This window comes from Leuresthes tenuis, unplaced genomic scaffold, assembly GCF_036924035.1.
Source record: "Leuresthes tenuis unplaced genomic scaffold, fLeuTen1.0.hap1 SCAF_17, whole genome shotgun sequence".
NCBI classification, from domain to species: domain Eukaryota; kingdom Metazoa; phylum Chordata; class Actinopteri; order Atheriniformes; family Atherinopsidae; genus Leuresthes; species Leuresthes tenuis.
In genome coordinates, this window is record NW_027325371.1 from 24,361,388 (window position 1) to 24,381,426 (window position 20,039).

Below are 20,039 nucleotides of genomic sequence, written 5' to 3' on the forward strand. Positions count from 1 at the left end.
TTGAATATCCGACCAAAAATTAATGAAAAATGGGTAAGAAAAGGTGCAAATGCCAAATAATACATCATCAAAAGCAGGAGCGGATGTGTTCGGCTACAAGAAGGTTTGAATGTCCAACCATAGTAAGTAATAGGCGGGTAAGAAAAGGCTCGAATGCCCGACTATATACCATCAAAAGCGGAAGCGGAGGTGTTCGGCTGCAAGACGGTGTGAACGTCCGACCAAAGTTTGTAAAAAGCAGTTAAGAAAATGTTCGAATATCCAACCAAACATAATCAAAAGCAGGAGCAGAGCTGTTCGACTGCAAGTAGGTGTGAATATCAGATCATAATTTGCAAAAAGCTGTTGAGAAAGGGTGAGAATGCCCAACTATACACTATCAAATGTGGGAGCGGAGTTGTTCGGCTGTGAGTAGGTGTGATTCTACAACCATAATTGCTGAAAAATGTGTTAGAAAAGGTAAGAATGCCGGACCATATATCACCAAAAGCGGGAGAGGTTGTGTTCGGCTGCAAGTAGGTGTGAATGTCCAGCCATAATTACTCACAAACGGGTAAGAAAAGGTACTATTGCCAGACCATATATGATCAAAACAGGGAGCGGAGGTGGTTCAGCTGCAAGAAGGTCTGAATATCCGACCAAAAATTAATGAAAAATGGGTAAGAAAAGGTGCAAATGCCAAATAATACATGATCAAAAGCAGGAGCGGATGTGTTCGGCTACAAGAAGGTTTGAATGTCCAACCATAGTAAGTAATAGGCGGGTAAGAAAAGGCTCGAATGCCCGACTATATACCATCAAAAGCGGAAGCGGAGGTGTTCGGCTGCAAGACGGTGTGAACGTCCGACCAAAGTTTGTAAAAAGCAGTTAAGAAAATGTTCGAATATCCAACCAAACATAATCAAAAGCGGGAGCAGAGCTGTTCGACTGCAAGTAGGTGTGAATATCAGATCATAATTTGCAAAAAGCTGTTGAGAAAGGGTGAGAATGCCCAACTATACACTATCAAATGTGGGAGCGGAGTTGTTCGGCTGTGAGTAGGTGTGATTCTACAACAATAATTGCTGAAAAATGTGTTAGAAAAGGTAAGAATGCCGGACCATATATCACCAAAAGCGGGAGAGGTTGTGTTCGGCTGCAAGTAGGTGTGAATGTCCAGCCATAATTACTCACAAACGGGTAAGAAAAGGTACTATTGCCAGACCATATATGATCAAAACAGGGAGCGGAGGTGGTTCAGCTGCAAGAAGGTTTGAATGTCCGACTAAAGTTTGTAAAAAGCGGGTAAGACAAGGTGTGAATTCCCGACAATGTATGATCAAAAGAGGAGTGGAGGTTTTCGGCTGCAAGAAGGTCTGAATGTCCACCCATAATTACTGAAAAATGGGTAAGAAAAGGTGCGAAAGCCCAACCGCACATGATCATAAGTGGATGAGAAGGTGTTCGACTGCAAGTAGGTGTGAATGTAAGATCATAATTTGTAAAAAGCGGGTAAGAAAAGGTAAGAATGCCCAACCATAAATTATCAAAAGCGGCAGCAGAGTTTCGACTGGTATTTATCAATGTCTAGATAGATTTCAACAAAAAACAACGTTGTACTTTGCAGTAAAAGAAAGTGCAAATCAAAAGTTTTAGGAATCCGAGAATAAGCTTATTTTCATGAGTTCTGCACGATTTCGGATTTTATGTATAAAATGAATTGCTTTACGCAAACTAAGTTAACACTGCTTTGTCCTTCATATGTACCCATTTCTACATATATTTCAAGCATAAACTTCCTCATACTACCCTGAATGAGAAAGAGCCACACTTGTGATTAAGCCATACGCCCCTTTTGAGGAGTTCTGCATGGTTTGGGATTTTATCTATAAAATTAATTCCTTCACTCAAACTATGTTAAAACGGCTTTTACCTTCATATTTATCAATGTCTCGATAGATTTAAACAAAAAAACAACGTTGTACTTTGCAATAAAAGAAAGAGCAAATCAAAAGTTTTAGGAATCCGAGAATAAGCTTATTTTCATGAGTTCTGCACGATTTCGGATTTTATGTATAAAATGAATTCATTCACTCAAACCAAGTTAAAACTGCTTTTTCCTTCATATTTATCAATGTCTAGATCGACTTCAACAAAGAACAACATTGTATTTTGCAGTAGAAGAAAGAGCAAAACTGAAGAATCAGGAATCCGAGAATAAGCTTCTTTTCATACGTTCTGCATGATTTGGGATTTTATGTATAAAATGAATTCCTTCACTCAAACTAAGTTAACACTGCTTTGTCCTTCATATGTACCCATTTCTACATATATTTCAAGCATAAACTTCCTCATACTACCCTGAATGAGAAAGAGCCACACTTGTGATTAAGCCATACGCCCCTTTTGAGGAGTTCTGCATGATTTGGGATTTTATCTATAAAATCAATTCCTTCACTCAAACTATGTTAAAACGGCTTTTACCTTCATATTTATCAATGTCTCGATAGATTTAAACAAAAAAACAAAGTTGTACTTTGCAGTAAAAAAAAGAGCCAATCAAAAGTTTTAGGAATCCGAGAATAAGCTTATTTTCATGAGTTCTGCACGATTTTGGATTTTATGTATAAAATGAATTCATTCACTCAAACCAAGTTAAAACTGCTTTTTCATTCATATTTATCAATGTCTAGATCGACTTCAACAAAGAACAACATTGTATTTTGCAGTAGAAGAAAGAGCAAAACTGAAGGAATAGGAATCCGAGAATAAGCTTATTTTCTTATGGGCAAGTGGGAACTGCTTTGTCCTTCGTATTTATCAATGTGTAGATGGATTTCAACTTCTTCTACTGCAAAGTCCAATGTTTTTCTTTGTTGAAGTCGATCTAGACATTGATGAATATGGAAGGACAAAGCAGTTTTAACTTGGTTTGAGCAAAGCAATTAATTTTATAGCAAAATCCGAAATCGTGCAGAACTCATGAAAGCAGGCTTATACTCGGATTCCTGAAACTTTAGATTTGCTCTTTCTTTTACTGCAAAGTACAACGTTGTTTTTTTGTTTAAATCTTTCTAGACATGGTAAATATGAAGGACAAATCAGTTTTAACATAGTTTGAGTGAAGTAATGCATTTTATAAGCAAAATCCCAAATCATGCAAAACTCACGAAAAGCTTTTTCTCGCTTTTCACTGCTTTTTGCAAACTTTGGTCGGACGTTCACACCTTCTTGCATCCGAACACCTCCGCTTCCGCTTTTGATGATGTATATTCGGGCATTCGAGCCTTTTCTTACCCGGTTTTTACAAATTATGGTTGGACATTCAGACCTTGCAGCCGAACACCTCCGCTCTCTCTTTTGATCATACATTGTCGGGCATTCGCACCTTGTCTTATCCGCTTTTTACAAACTATAGTCAGACATTCACACCTTGCAGCTGAACCTCCGCTCCCTGTTTTGATCATGTATGGTCTGGCAATACTACCTTTTCTTCCCCCGTTTGTGAGTAATTATGGCTGGACATTCACACCTACTTGCAGTCGAACAGCTCTGCTCCCGCTTTTGATCATGTTTGGTTGGATATTCGAACCTTTTCTTAACTGCTTTTTACAAACCATGGTCGTACTTTCACACCGTCTTGTAGCCGAACAACTCCGCTCCCGCTATTGATTTTGTACAGTCGGGTATTTTAACCTTTTCTTACCCGCTTTTTACCAACTACGGTCGGACATTCACACCGTCTTACAGCGGAACACCTCCGCTCCCGCTTTTTATGGTGTATAGTCGGGCATTTGAACCTTTTCTTACCCGCTATTTACAAACTATGGTAGGACATTCAAACTTTCGTGTATCCGAAAACCTCCGCTCTCTCTTTTGATCATACATTGTCGGACATTCGCACCTTTTCTTACCGGCTTTTTACAAACCATGGTCGGACTGTCACACCTTCTTGTAGCCGAACACATCCGCTCCCGCTATTGATTGTGTACAGTCGGGTATATTAACCTTTTCTTACCCGCTTTTTGCCAAGTATGGTTGGACATTCACACCTTCGTACAGCGGAACACCTCCGCTCCCTCTTTTGATGGTGTATGTTCGGGCATTCAAACCTTTTCTTACCCGCTTTTTCCAAACTATGGTCGGCTATTCACAGCTTCCTCTCCACCCACCATACTTGTATGGTGGGATATTCACACCCACTTGCATCCGAAGACCTCCGCCCCAAATTTTGTTGATATTTAGTCGGACATTCGCACCTTACCCGCTTTTGGCAAACTATGGCCTTCTTGCAGCCAAACAACTCTGATCTTGCTTTTGATGATGTAAGGTTGGGCATTCAGACCTTGCTTCACCTGCTTTTCACCAAATATAGTCGGACATTCACACCTTCTTGCAGCCGAACACTTCCGCTCCACCTTTTAGTGTTCTATCACACCTTTTTTTTCACCGCATTTTATACATTATGGTTGGAAATTTTCAACCACTCTCATCCGAAGACCTCTCCTCCCGCTTTTGTTAATATATTTGAACTTTAGTTTGACATTCAAACCTTCTTGCAGCTGAACCACCTCCGCTCCCTGTTTTGATCATATATGGTCTGGCTACTACCTTTTCTTACCCGTTTGTGAGTAATTATGGCTGGACATTCACACCTACTTGCAGTCGAACACAACCTCTCTCGCTTTTGATGATGTATGGACCGGCATTTTTACCTTTTCTAACACATTTTTCAACAATTATGGTCGGAGATTCACACCTACTCACAGCCGAACAACTCCGCTCCCGCATTTGATGATGTATAGTCGGGCATTCTCACCCTTTCTCATCAGCTTTTTGCAAATTATGATCTGACATTCACACCTACTTGCAGTCGAACAGCTCTGCTCCCGCATTTGATTATGTTTGGTTGGATATTCGAACCTTTTCTTAACTTCTTTTTACATATTTTGGTTGGACGTTCACACCTTCTTGTAGCCGAACACTTCCACTCCTGCTTTTGATGATGTATGGTTGGGCATTCACACCTTTTTTTTGCCCATTTTTCAGGAATTATGGGTGGACATTCACACCTTGCAGCTGAACACTTGTCTTACCCGCTTTTTACAAACTTTAGTCAGAAATTCACACCCTGCAGCTGAACCACCTCCACTCCCTGTTTTGATCATGTATGGTCTGGCAATACTACCTTTTCTTACCCGTTTGTGAGTAATTATGGCTGGACATTCACACCTACTCACAGCCGAACACTTCCGCTCCCGCAATTGATTGTGTTCAGTCGGGTATGTCAACCTTTTCTTACCTGCTTTTTACCAACTATGGTCGGACATTCACACCGTCTTACAGCGGAACCCCTCCGCTCCCTCTTTTGATCATACATTGTCGCGCATTCGCACCTTGTCTTACCCGCTTTTTATAAACTTTAGTCAGACATTCAGACCTTGCGGCTGAACCACCTCCGCTCCCTGTTTTGATCGTGTATGGTCTGGCAAAACTACCTTTTCTTACCCGTTTGTGAGTAATTATGGCTGGACATTCACACCTACTTGCAGCCGAACACCACCTCTCCCAGCTTTTGATGATGTATTGTCCGGCATTCTAGTCTTTTCTAACACATTTTTCAGCAATTATGGTCGGACATTCACACCTACTCACAGCCGAACAACTCCGCTCCCGCATTTGATGGTGTATAGTCGGGCATTCTCACCCTTTCTCATCAGCTTTTTGCAAATTATGATCTTACATTCACACCTACTTGCAGTTGAACAGCTCTGCTCCCGCTTTTGATTATGTTTGGTTGGATATTCGAACCTTTTCTTAACTGCTTTTTAAAAACTTTGGTCAGACGTTCACACCTTCTTGCAGCCGAAAACCTCCGCTCCCTCTTTTGATCATACATTGTCGGGCATTCGCACTTTGTCTTACCCGCTATTTACAAACTTTAGTCAGAAATTCACACCCTGCAGCTGAACAACCTCCGCTCCCTGTTTTGATCATGTATGGTCTGGCGGGTAAGCGGGTCGGCTACTGACCTGGAGCCTTGGCGTAGTGAGAGCAGTCGGTTGCCCGCCTCTTTACCACGAACAGGATGGTCGAAGACCCCTCTCATCTCCACCACGAACCGCCGGTAGGAGGAGCAGAGCTGGGGGTTGCCCTCCCACATAGCCAGCGCCCAAGAACCCAAGAACATTCCTCCGGCCCATAACCCTCCCAGTCAACCAAATACTGGAAACCCCTGCCTCGACGTCTGACATTCAGAATCCGATTAATTGAGTAAGCAGGATGGCCATCCACGACCAGGGGGGGGAGGAGGAGGTTCAGCTGGAGGACCAAGTGCACAAGAGGTGACTGGCTTTAAGAGGGACACATGAAACGTGGGGTGTACCTTAAGGGAGTCTGGGAGCTTAAGGCGCACAGCCGAGGGATTAATGATTCTGACCGCTGGAAAAGGACCAATGAAACGAGGGGACAGCTTACGGGAATCTACCTGCAAAGGCAGGTCCCTGGTGGATAACCACACCATCTGCCCAGGCTGATAATTAGGAGCGGGCGAACGCCGACACTCTGCGAACTCGTCGCAAGTGTTCCTGAACAGAAGGGACGGACACATCATCCTCCTGGGAAGGGAACAAAGGGGGTTGAAAACCATACATTACCATGAATGGCGACATACCAGTAGCAGATGTGGAGAGACTGTTATGAGCATACTCCACCCACGGTAGCTGAACACTCCAGGAGGTTGGGTTACGTGCACACACACATCTTAAAGCGGCCTCCAGGTCTTGGTTGGCCCGTTCTGTCTGGCCGTTCGACTGAGGATGGTACCCAGACGATAGACTAACCCTCGCCCCCAATGCGCCACAGAACGCTCGCCAAACCTGGGAAAAAAACTGGGGTCCCCGATCAGAAACGATGTCCATGGGGATACCATGGTGACGAAAAACATGATGAACCAAGAGTTCAGCAGTCTCCAGAGCAGAAGGGAGCTTCGACAGTGGTACAAAATGCACAGCCTTAGAAAAACGATCAACAATAGTAAGGATGACAGAGTTACCTGCAGAAGGAGGTAGACCAGAGACAAAATCCTACGCGATGTGAGGGAATGGGGAGAGGGTTCAGCAAGCAAGCGGGCCGTTGGTGCGAGGCCTTCCCTCGGGCACAGACAGAGCACGCTGCCACAAACTGATTGGTGTCACGGACCAGCGTGGGCCACCAGGACCGCTGTCGAATAAGCTCAAGTGTGCGTGCCGCCCCAGGATGGCAGGCCAATCTGGAGGAGTGCCCCCACTGCAGCACCTGAGACCTAACGTTCTCGGGAACGAACAAAGAGTTAGGTGGTCCGATCTCTGGACGGGGACAACGGGAAAGGGCCCTCTTAACCTGCTGCTCAACCTCCCAATGGACCGCTCCCACAAAACGGCTTGGAGGGAGCACAGGCTCAGAGGGATCAGTCAATGGCTGTCTCTCTGTCTGACGGGAAAGGGCATCAGGCTTTAAATTATGGGAACCAGGTCTATAAGAGAGAGTAAAATTAAATCTGCCTAAAAAAGTGCCCATCTGGCCTGTCGAGAATAAAGTTACCTTATTTGTCTTTGGAAGAATAACTTTTGAAGAAAATGACCTTTTAATTGTTTCTTATTTTGATAAAAGAATCCAAACAAGTGCGTAATTTTTTTTTTCATGTTTTATTTTATTTAAACACATAAATCAATGTAATAATAATTTGTGTAGGATCTTATTCATATTCTTATTTGAATGACACAATAATGCTCTGAACAGTTGTGAGAACACCAGATTCTCACATGTGGGGATGCTTCCAGCATAAATCCCCACATCCTGAATCAGTTGTTCAGGATGAAAAGATAGAGTCGTGCAAAAGATAGATACATTTGAAGTATTTTTATTGATGTTACTGTAACAGGAGGTATAGAGATTTCATTGGATGACTAGTCTTGTGCGCGAATACTAAACGCTGCTGCTACTTTCTCTCTTGATGTTGTTGTATTTGTATTGTCTACGATGTTTTGGCGTCATATATTTTTTGAAGAGCCTCCACATTGAAGGCAGCTCTGGTCTTTCTTCTGAGGGGTTAAACCTATCCACTGCTTGTTCTGGTACTGCAAGTTGAAGAGACAAGTCTTCTGTGGTATGTAAGGGGTTTGATGTTGGAGAGTCCTCTGACTGTTTAGAGGCTGGTTCCATTTCGATGACAATGAAAGTTCTTTCTTGATTTTGCTTTGGAAGTGGTTCTTGGACAACGATCAGTGATGAAATGTCCTCCGTGTCTTGAGTTTCCTGCATGACTTCAGACTGGTCGTTCTTTATAATGGTCTCTACCGTCTTTTTGCTTTCGCGCCGACGCTTTTTAGAGGAAACTTTCTCCTTTGGTGGCTCTGAGACATCTTTTGGTTGTGGGACTAATTCCATTTCGATGTCACTCACCAGCTCTGGGACCACGTCTGGTTGTGGCACTCCAGCCTGATGAGCCAAATCTGATGGAATCACTTCCTGTGAGTCTTCAGAAGCCCTTTCTATTTCCTTTTCTTCCACGGGTTCAGAAATCTTCTCTGGTTCCTGGATATAAATCGGTGATGAAATGTCCTCCGTGTCTTGAGGTTCCTGGATGACTTCAGGCAGGTTCTTTACAATGGTTTCTGGCATCTTTTTGTTCTTGCGCCGACGCTTCTTTGATGTAACGTTCTCTTTTGGTGGCTCAGGGATCCCTTGTGGTTCTGTTTTGTTGACTCCATCCACTTCTGGATTCGATACTTCCACTTGTGAAGCCAGCTCTTCTACAGTTATGTTCTTTGGTGGAAGACGTATCTGATCTAAATGGAGTTCTGGGAGGATGTACAGCTCTGTTTTTTCTTCTGGCTTGATGATGAGGGATAGAAATACAGCCTTCATAAGTTCTGCCACCTTCTTTTCCTGTGTCTTTGTTTCCTCCTCCTGTGCCTTTAGTTTGGAGGCAAGATCAATATTGGAGGCAGTCTTTTCTTTGAGTTGTTCTTTCAAGCTCTCTACCTCTTTTACAACTGACTGATATTCAGTTTCAGATACTGGTGGTTTCAGTGTTTCAATCAATTCTGCAATTACGTCATTGCATTCCTTGAGCTCCTGCTCACACTTTTCACGGAGATGACGCTCACACTTCAAACAGTTTTCCAGGTCCTTGAGTTTTTCCTCAGAAATGGAGCAGCTATTCTCTGCTGCGACTCTTCTGTCTTTTTCTCGTGTTAGAAAGAAATTCTTTTTCAGCAGCTTAGTCCTGACAATATCCATCCGATGGTATAAATAGTTGATCTTGTCCTTATTATGTTGGTAAGATTCCTGTAATTTTTCTGATCCATAATCATCGTCGGCAGCAGAGGCATTAGAGGGAATCTCCTCGGTTTGTGAAATTGGAAACTTCCACGTGACGCGACGAACTTTGGAGGCCTGGGGATGATCCTGCACAAGCTGGACGTCCTCGGAATGAGGAGTCACAGCCGCAGCAGAGACCTGGGATTGTTCCTTTTCCAACACGTCCAACATTTCTGATCTGTTGGTGGGTTCCTCCAAACTTTCATCACTGCCAAAAGTAATGTTATATTTGTAGGACGCCTGAGATTGTTCTTTTTCAAACAGGTCATTTTCTAGGTTTGATTTTAAAATTTCTCGCCTGTTGGTGGGTTCCTTATAACTTTCCTTACTGACAAAAGTAATGTTATAATTGTAGGACGCCTGAGATTGTTCTTTTTCAAACAGGTCATTTTCTAGGCTTGATGTTAAAATTTCTTGCCTGTTGGTGGGTTTCTTATAACTTTCATTACTGCCAAAAGTAATGTTATATTTGTTGGAGGCCTGGGCTTGTTTGTCGGTTTGTGAATTTGGAAACTTCCACGTGACGCAACGTACTTTGGAGGCCTGGGGATGATCCTGCACCAGCTGGACGTCCTCGGAATGAGGAGTCACAGCCGCAGCAGAGACCTGGGATGGTTCTTTTTCCTCTTCGTCATTTACTGTTTGAGGAGACGGGGAATCCTCAGAGGCCTGGCATTGTTCTTTTTCACACAGCTCATTTTCTGACCTGTTGGTGGGTTCCTCATAACCTTCATTATCGCCAAAAGTAATGGTATATGTGTAGATATCCTCAGGTAAATCGTCCTCTACCATGTCACACCACTGAAGTGGAGCAGATGATATCTTGGTTTGACTCATTTTGCTTGTTGTTTTTAAGAGCTTGTCAAAATTACTATTTAAGATAGTAATTAAGTGTTGTTTTTAATAGTTTGTCAAAATTACTATTTAAGATAGTAATTAAGTGTTGTTTTTTTAGACGATGTGAAAACCGTTTGCTGTGACTTTCAAATTCGCTTCGAAAACTGGACGTGTTTCTTCAGATAAACTCCTGACGAACTGTGAAATAGGAGGGAAAATGTCTGGCCTATATAACATTTGTGATGTCAAACAACATCAGTGGTGACATCAATTGTGATGTCAAACAACATCAGTGGTGACATCAATTGTGATGTCATCATCAGTGATGACCAGAAGACCAGAAGAGAGATTGTGATGTCATCAGTGATGTCATCAGTGATGACATCACAATTTAGTGATAAGACTAAAAAAGAGCAATGGCATTCCGTTCTCAGTCACCATCTTGTGTGTTGTTTTGCTCTCTTGTTCAGTTTTATGATTATACATTTTTAAACTTTTTTCTGTGAAATCTCAAAATATTATTGTCCAGGTCAGTTTTAATGCATTCATTGTATGTTATGGTACTCACGACTGCTTTCTTCATGCCTCCACTGGAAAATTGGACCTCATTCTGTGATGATCTGCAGGTTTGAAGGCCTCTGTTCTGTCTCTCTTCTGGTCTGTGATTCCAACCACAGATTCTGAATGGAATTGAAGTCCGGATTCCAGAATGTTGATTTTTGTTCTCTGTTAATCACTTGACGACTTCAGCTGAATACTTCATGTCACTGTCACGTTGGAAGGTCCACTTCTGCCAGTTTTCAGCAACCAGTGTAATGTTTCCCACTAGCAGTGTTTTCCAAGACAGAATAATGTCAGTTTTTAAAATGTTTCCAAAATAAACCTTTTTCCACATTCAAACTGAAGCAGACACCCTTTCCACTTTTAAGATTAGGCTTAAAACTTTCCTTTTTGATAAAGCTTATAGTTAGGGATGGCTCAGGTGATCCTGAAACATCCCATAGTTAAGCTGCTATAGGATTAGACTGCTGGGGTTCATCTGTCCCACCTTTCCTCACTTTGTTCTCTTTTTCCCCATTTAAAAAAGCCTCAAAATAAAAGTGAGTTTTAGGTGGCTACAATAGAATAGAATAGAATAGAATAGAATAGAATAGAATAGAATAGAATAGATAAATATTTTATTCATCCCCCAGTGAGGGAAATTCAAATTAGTCAAGTAGCTCATTAAAATATAAATATTTCCAATGATTGTATATTAGACAACAACAACAATCATAATAATAATCAATGACTAATTAAATAAATTTGAGAAGAACATGTCAGCAGTCGCTGTTAAAAAGCCTTATGGCTGTGGGGACAAAGGACCTCCTGAACCTCTCAGTCCTGCAGTTCAGTGAGATGAGCCTCTCACTGCAGCTGCTCCTCTCTCCTGCCAGGATGCTGTGGAGAGGATGTTTATTGTTCTCCAAAACAGAATATGATTTCCTCCTCATCCGTTGCTCCACCACAGCACCGAGAGGGTCGAGCCTTCTGCCTACCACAGAACAAGTCTTTTTCACCAGTTTGTCCAGGCACCTTGTTAGAATTAAAATTAACTAACAGACAACGGCATGAAACCAAGAAATCCCTCAGAGGCCTCAGTATTTTACTTGCAAGGGGAGAACAACACCCGAACCTACTCTCTGCAGATTCACAAGAGTTCTCCAACGAGTGGTTGCTTCCCTTGCTCTTTTATTAGGTGACACACACACACACACACATACATACAATCCCCTATGTGCCCAGGTCTGGCATATCTCCTTAGTTTGGAGGCATCTCCTTATTTGGGGAGCTATAAAGATAACGATCAGTGGGGAGACAACATTCCTTCTTCTTCTCCTTGTGAAGTTTTGATATGAACTGGCCTCTCTGGCTGTGACTTTTATTTAATGATAAAAAGCAAACTTTTCTGACACACCTACAGTTTTTGTCTTAAGTGCAACTCCCCCAGCAGACAACAGCATTGAACAGTGCATAGGAGTGATCAAACATGCATTTCATATCTCTACAGACATGAGCCGTCTAGGGAAGAAGAGACGGCTCAGGCCAATCTGAACACTGAACGCTAAGGACAAACTTTTTCCTTTGCGCCTTTGATTATGAGCGAATATATCCAACTAATGTGTGAGTCATTTTGTCATCATCACCCGTCTTGCATAGGTACTGTACTTTTCAGCAGCATTAGATTTCTAAGATAATGCGTCATTTGGAAGGTCAGACATGATAGTTTGTAGTATATTGGGTCCAAACTGTCTATCAAGGCAGACAGCATGAAGGTATGTTTACAGACTGTGTTTGTATCTAAATGTGTCTTTATTCTGTATGAACCTGCCATTGTCTCACTGCTCTTTGTATCAATAATGCAGATCAGGACCACTGAGCTCCTGCACGGAATCCCTGATTGTTCAGCAAATATTTAAAGTCAGAGTGAACATTCCCGGTTTCCCCAATTGTCACTGTCAAGTACAGTCAAATGTGCTAAAGTTGATGTTTTCTTGGCACATTTACTTTTCACCAGGGGAGAAGTGCTGCTGAGCAGAATTTTTACTTCCATAAAGATTCAAGTTGCATACACATAATTAACCTCTTGGTGACTGAATGATTAATAGAGGTCCATAATTCATGCATTACTTTAGAAAATTCCTAAGATTGCTGCAGAGCAGCATGATTCTCCAGAGAAACCTAATCTGAGCTGCACTGTCACCACTCCTGCAGCACTCTCTCCAGAAGATGGAGACCTTGTGCCAGTGTAGAGATTCCTGCCCGAGCACCAAAGATATCACAGTTAAAAGTCTCAGATGATAAGGAGTTGTTGGTGAAAATATAATGAAGCATCTCAAAAATGTTTTAACCACATTTTCACATTTTTCTGTGTAAGGGTTTGTTATAAAAGAAGAGTCCACAAAGCCTGAGTAGCAGACCTGTGCTTCATCTTGACTTGAGGGATTTCAGGAGAAACTGTCTTGCAATTACAACCTCAGGGAGCTTCCCGCAGAATAAATCTGGTTTTAATTATTGTCAAAACAGTTCAACTTTCTTTCACTTTAAGAGACCACTGTAATATACACAGTTTCATGGAATACTAATGACCATTTGAATGATAAAGAATCAATGTAAGTAACTAAGATGACTTTATTAAGATTACTTTATTGTCATGTAGTCACACGAAATTACTCTCCGCATCTGACTCATCCGGGTTGGCACCTGTTGAACACACACATGCACGGGGTGACACACTCAGCGCCCAGGGAGCATGGGGGGTACGGAGCGGCGAGATTAGGAATGGAAGGTTATTGGAGGACCCACTCTAACCACAGAGCCTGATAGGTTGTGGGTACAGTGGCACACGTTACACCGGCGGCTCCTGGGTACGGGGACCATTATGAAGAATTGAATCTCTGCACCATGCAAATCAAAGATGTCAGATGACACCAAACGAAAAAACAAAAAATAAGGAAGAGGTAAATCTGAAATGGTTGTTAAAAAACCATCTGAGGTTGCCGTGACAAAGTGACAGGATAACAAGGCAGTCTTGATGGCCTCCACTGTCCGTGGGATACAGCCCCAGGACAGTTGCATGAGATGGTCAACAAAAGAGAAGCTCCATGTTACTGTGCCTCGACCAGCTGTTGTAGCTGAATACAACAAAAACATGGGCGGCTTCGGTTTGTGCGACCGCATGATCAGCTTCTATCCAATGTCAAGCCGCACAAGAAAATGGACCTGCATTTTGTTAACCTGGCAGCTGGATCGAGTACAGGTCAGACCACCAAGTCTCTGGAAAACCAGAGAAAGAGAGGCTGCAGTATTTCGACTTCAAACTGCTGCTGGCTGAGGAGATGATTGCTCAGGCACAGGGAGATCACAAGGCTGACAATGTGGCCAGTGATGATGAAGAGATGAGTACTGATGAAGAGTACATTCCAACAAAGAAGAGGAGGCCTGTTGAACCTCAGCCCAATGCCAATGTCCAAAAATACAGGGCAGTCCATTTGCCAAAGATGGAGGAGGCTGCTCATTCATCACGGTGCAGAAGAGAGGGATGCAAAGGGGACACATATGTCAAGTGCATCAAGCATAACATGTTTCTGTGTGTTTCAAAGGCCAAAAACTGTTTCCTGTTGTACCATTCATGATACACTGTGATTTGGAGCTGTATGTGATGCCGTAAATTTGAGTATTCAAACATTGTTGGGTGTTCTGCTAAGTTTAAATTCTTGTTCAAATGTTTATTGTGGGGAGTACCAGTAAGGATATTCCAGTAAATATGTGTTTATTTTGGTGCCATGTTTAACTAACCCTGTTTGGTAGTTTGAAGAGTTGACAGTGAGAAATTGCGATAGTATAGGTCAGACAGAAATGTGCTGATTTCCTCCCTCATGTAAAATAGCCAGATCATTCAGATGTCTTCATCTATTTTAATGTTTATGAAATAAGAAGATTTTTTAAAAGAAATCCACATGAAAATGAATTCGGTATTATAACATTACATCATTACATTTTATATCAAACAAGACCCGATGTCCACCACAAGGGACAGTCCAGAAAAAATAAATAAACAATGTTTTTGAAAAAAAATTGTTGCAGTATGTTTCTTTCAACCACAATACTTAAATTATCATAAAAATATCAAAAAAGCAAAACTTGTTTCCTCTGGGTCTCTCATGGCATACTAATAACCATTTGAATGGTAAAGAATCAATGTAAGTAACTAAGATGACTTTATTAAGATTACTTTATTGTCATGTAGTCACACGAAATGACTCTCCGCATCTGACTCATCCAGGTTGGCACCTGTTGAACACACACATGCACGGGGTGACACACTCAGCGCCCAGGGAGCATGGGGGGTACGGAGCGGCGAGATTAGGAATGGAAGGTTATTGGAGGACCCACTCTAACCACAGAGCCTGATAGGTTGTGGGTACAGTGGCACACGTTACACCGGCGGCTCCTGGGTACGGGGACCATTATGAAGAATTGAATCTTTGCACCATGCAAATCAAAGATGTCAGATGACACCAAACGAAAAAACAAAAAATAAGGAAGAGGTAAATTGCACCTTTTCTTACCCATTTTTCAGTAATTATGGGTGGAAATTCACACCTTCTTGCAGCTGAACACCTCCTCTCCCACTTATGATCATGTGTGGTTTGATATTCGAAAATTTTCTTTCATGTTTTCTAGCAATTATTGATGGACATTCAGACCTTCTTTCAGCTGAACACCTCCGCTTCCGCTTTTGATTGTGTATAGTCGGGCTTTCGAGCCTTTTCTTCCCCGGTTTTTACAAATTATGGTTGGACATTCAGACCTTCTTGCAGCCGAAAACCTCCGCTCCCTCTTTTAATCATACATTGTCGGGCATTCGCAGCTTTTCTTACCTGCTTTTTACAAACCAGGGTCGGACTTTCACATCTTTTAGTAGCCTAACACCTCCGCTCCCGTTATTGATTGTGTACAGTTGGGTATTTTAACCTTTTCTTACCCGCTTTTTACCAACTATGGTCTGACATTCACACCTTCTTGCAGCCGAACACTTCCGCTTCACCTTTTAGTGTTCTATGGGGTATTCACACCTTTTTTTTCACCGCATTTTATAGATTATGGTTGGAAATTCTCACCCACTCTCATCCGAAGACCTCTCCTCCCACTTTTGTTAATATATAGTCGGGCATTCGAACCTTTTCTTACCCGCTTTTTACAAATTATGGTCGAACATTCCCACCTACTTGCAGCCGAATACTTCCGCTCCACCTTTTAGTGATGTATGGTTGGCATTTGCACCTTTTCTTACCCTCTTTTTATACTGATTGCTGAAGATTAAGTTGTTCTTTCTCAAACTACAACATTTTTTTAATTGTTGAAACTTGATTTGAAGTGGATAAATAAGGAGGACAAACAGTTTTAAGTCAGGCTGATAGAAGGAATTAATTTTATAGCAAAATCTGTATTTCGTCATATGTCAAGAAATGCTTATTGCTGAAGAAGTTCTTTCTCATTCTACAAAGTACAACGTTGTTTATCGTTGAAACTTGATTAGACATGAATAAATATGAAGGACAAAGCAGTCTTAACTTGGTTTGAGTTAAGGAATTCGTTTTATAGTAGAATCCGAATTCGTGCATAACTCGTAAAATAGAGCTTATTTTCGGATTCCTGAAGAATGAGTCTGGTTCTTTCTCATAATACAAAGTTTGTTGTTTATTGTTGAAACTTCATCAGAAGTGAAGAAATAAGGACAAACCGTTTTAAGTAAGTTTGATAGAAGGATTTCATTTTATAGCAAAATCTGTATTCTTTCATATCTCCTGGAGAGAAGCTTATTGCTGAAAATTAGGTCTGGTTCTTTTTCATACTACAAAATACAGTGTTGTTTATTGTTGAAACTAGATTAGAAGTAGATAAATATGAAGGACAAAGCAGTTTGAACTTGGTTTGAGAGAAGGAATTAATTTTATTGCAAAATCCGAATTCATGCATAACTCGTCAAATAGATAGTGATGTGTCGTTCGTGAGCGATTTGTTCGATATGAACTAATTTTTTATATGACTCGGGAGTAACGAGTTGTCTCAATGAGTGATTTGTTCAATTTCATGCAGTAGCCTTCCTCACCACATGGCAGGCGGCAGCTTCATAAGTTCAGTCAGCAGGACAGGAAACAGTATTGATTCGTTCACGACTCAACTCCTCGGCTGACGGGTCCTCGCACAGGAAACAGTATTGATTCGTTTATGACTCAACTCCTTGGGTCTTTGTTCATTTGTCACGTTTCAAATTCTACGTTTCATTTGACAGGCTGAAGAGCAGTAGGCACAACAGTTCGTTCACAAACCGGATCATTAATCTCATAGACTATTCTACCTTCAACAAGTTGGAAACCACAATCGACTCTCTAGATGCAGAAAAGGCATTTGATCGAGTGAACTGGAAATTTTTATTCGCAACATTAAACAAATTCGGGTTTGGGTCACACTTCATCAAATGGATAAGGATATTATATAGCTCCCCAAATGCAAGTGTCAGGACAAATGATCAAACTTCTCCAAGCTTCAGTCTGCAGAGAGGTACAAGACAGGGTTGCCCATTTTCTTCCTCATTTTTTGCTTTTTTCATCAAACCTTTAGCAGCTTCTATCAGACAAGATAGAAATATTAAAGGCATCCAATCCCAAAATATTGAGCATAAAATAAGTCTTTATGCTGATGATGTATTATTTTTCCTTCAGAACTCACAGACGTCTCTCACACACACGATCACACTCATAAATAAATTCCCAGCACTTTCTGACTACTCTATCAACTGGTCTAAGACCACAGTTCTGCCCATTAACTGTAGGGTCCAGAATATACCTGCAATCACTTTACAGTCAGGAAATATTAGATATTTAGGCATAAACATTTCCTCCAGGGTCTCAGAGCTAACAAACCTAAATTATGTTTTAAATTTTTCACAAGAACATCTTGTTTGGTCAGTTAAGTACTGAAAAGTCATTGATTTGGGCATACTTTAACATGTTAAAGGGGCTTTTGAAACTGTTATTTTTCACACAAAGGATTTTTCTGATGTGAAAGTGTATAGTAGAGGTCGGTTAAAAAACCTTTTTAAAAGAATTTGAGCTCATTCAAGGATAGTATGATGAGGGGCTGATATACTAACCTTTCCATATATATATATATATAATTGTTTCACTGATGTTAATTTGTTTAAAATCTGGTCATTTCTAACATATGTATCGGCCCACAATTTCACAATCGGTGCCTCCAAAGTAAGTTCTTTCCTATACTCACATGAGTGAAGTGCACAGTGAATTAGAAGTTACTGAAGGCCTGTCAGAGGGAGCATTGGGCCCAGTATTCATTGTAAATGCCTTGTGATACGTCTTCGTAACATGTTTTATATAGTACAACCTGTCACTAAAGGAGCTCCACAGTTTGTCTGTCGTACTGCTTTGGTGGAGGTTGTGGGCCTTATAAATAAATTATATTCATATATTTATAGATTCTAAAGATATAGTGATTAAAAGAGGTTGACAACGCCACCTAGGTTTGAGAGCCCAAGACTCTAAAGACACGTACAGGTTCTTAATCAAAACAAGGTTTGAGCAGACTTAAAAAAACAGGAGTCTAACTGGTATTTTACAAGATTTATTGTCATAAAATAGGTAACCCAGCCCAAAATCTCCGCCAAGGATCCCACAGCCTCTGGATCATCTCACTCTCCAACTCTCTGGGGCAAGTGACAGACATCCAACTCTGGTGGTGGAACAAACCCTCAGTCACTCCAAAACACAAGAGTGAGGAAATATCAGTACTCACTGGTAGTCCACCTCCACCTCCACGGCCCTTGAAGAAGGCTCCGTACCCCCCATGCTCCCCGGGCGCTGTAATTGGCTGCCCCACTGCTCCAGTGTATGGCATCTGTCTCCATGAGTGTGTCACCCTGTGCATGTGTGTGTTCAACAGGTCCCAACCTGGATAGGTCAAATGCGGAGGAGTAATATTAAATTAAATAATTTTAGTTATTTACACTGATCCTCTATCATTCAAATAGTTATTAGTATGCCATGAGACTAAAGTGAAAGAAAGTTTACCAGTTTTGACAATAATTAAAACCAGATTCATTCTGCGGGAGGCTCCCTGGGGTTATAATTGCAAGACAGTTTCTCCTGAAATGCCTCAAGTCAAGATGAAGCACAGGTCTGCTACTCAGGCTTTGTGGACTCTTCTTTTATAACGAACCTTTACACAGAAAACTGTGAAAATGTCGTTCCTCCTCTCCAGTACCCCCGAATAGACCTTACCAGGGAGGCTGAGGAGTGTGATCCCGTTATTCCTGTCTGACACACATATTCTTACAATTTGAATTTATTGAAGTCTGTTAAAAATGAAAAATGTGTTTTTATGTCCAACAACGTTCTTTTAAATATTTGATGCTAATGATAAAAGCTCCAATGATGTCAGATTTTATGTTCAAAGCAGAACATGTGAAACAGCATAAAAAGTGAACGTTGACTTAACAGCATACATGTGTAACTGTGCTGTCGACACAGTGATGTAAACACCAGATAAAGAGAGAAAATGAGCTTTTACTGTCGGACTGTGTTGATTAAAGTGAGGACAGAAAACAACAGACTGAGCGAACAAAGAGAAAATCAGGAGCCTGCAGGGAAATCTTGCCCCACAGCTGAAAGTTTCTCCTTTAAACAGAGAAGTTTCAGTATTTTTCTGTTTTCACCACACTGCTGAATGAGTTCAGGTGTTGATGCTGTTCAGTGTTTCCTGAATCTTTCTGTTCTGTTGAAGAGTACTTTTTGTTGTAAATGATGTTGTCAGATTGGTGAATAAAATCTACTCTTTGTTCCACTGTCTTTATATAGAAAGTCCAAGATCTTTAATCCTTCCGCAGGCAAGAGGAAACATGGCTCTGATGAGGCTAAAGAACACGAGCAACAATTTACTAAAAGTTTATTGAACTTTTTGCATTGTTTCATTCCAACAAATACTCCTGCAGTTAAAGTGTTCCACACATACGTTATCTAACTTTTTAAACAAAATCACATGTATACATATATTTAATTTCTATTGAGAAATGCAGCAGAGCACCAGAGTTTCCTCATGTGTAAGAGGATGGAGGTGTGTTTGATGGGTCAAACACACAAAAAACACCTGGGCAGTCAGATCAAGCAGCTTTAAGCAGCTTGGTGGTTTTACTCTCTTTGGCTCCACTTTCTCAAGACGTCCTCTGCTGCGTCCAGAGTGGAGTCCTCCTGTTAGATACTAATTCATATGCTGATGTACATTCCAGCTGCCGTGACACT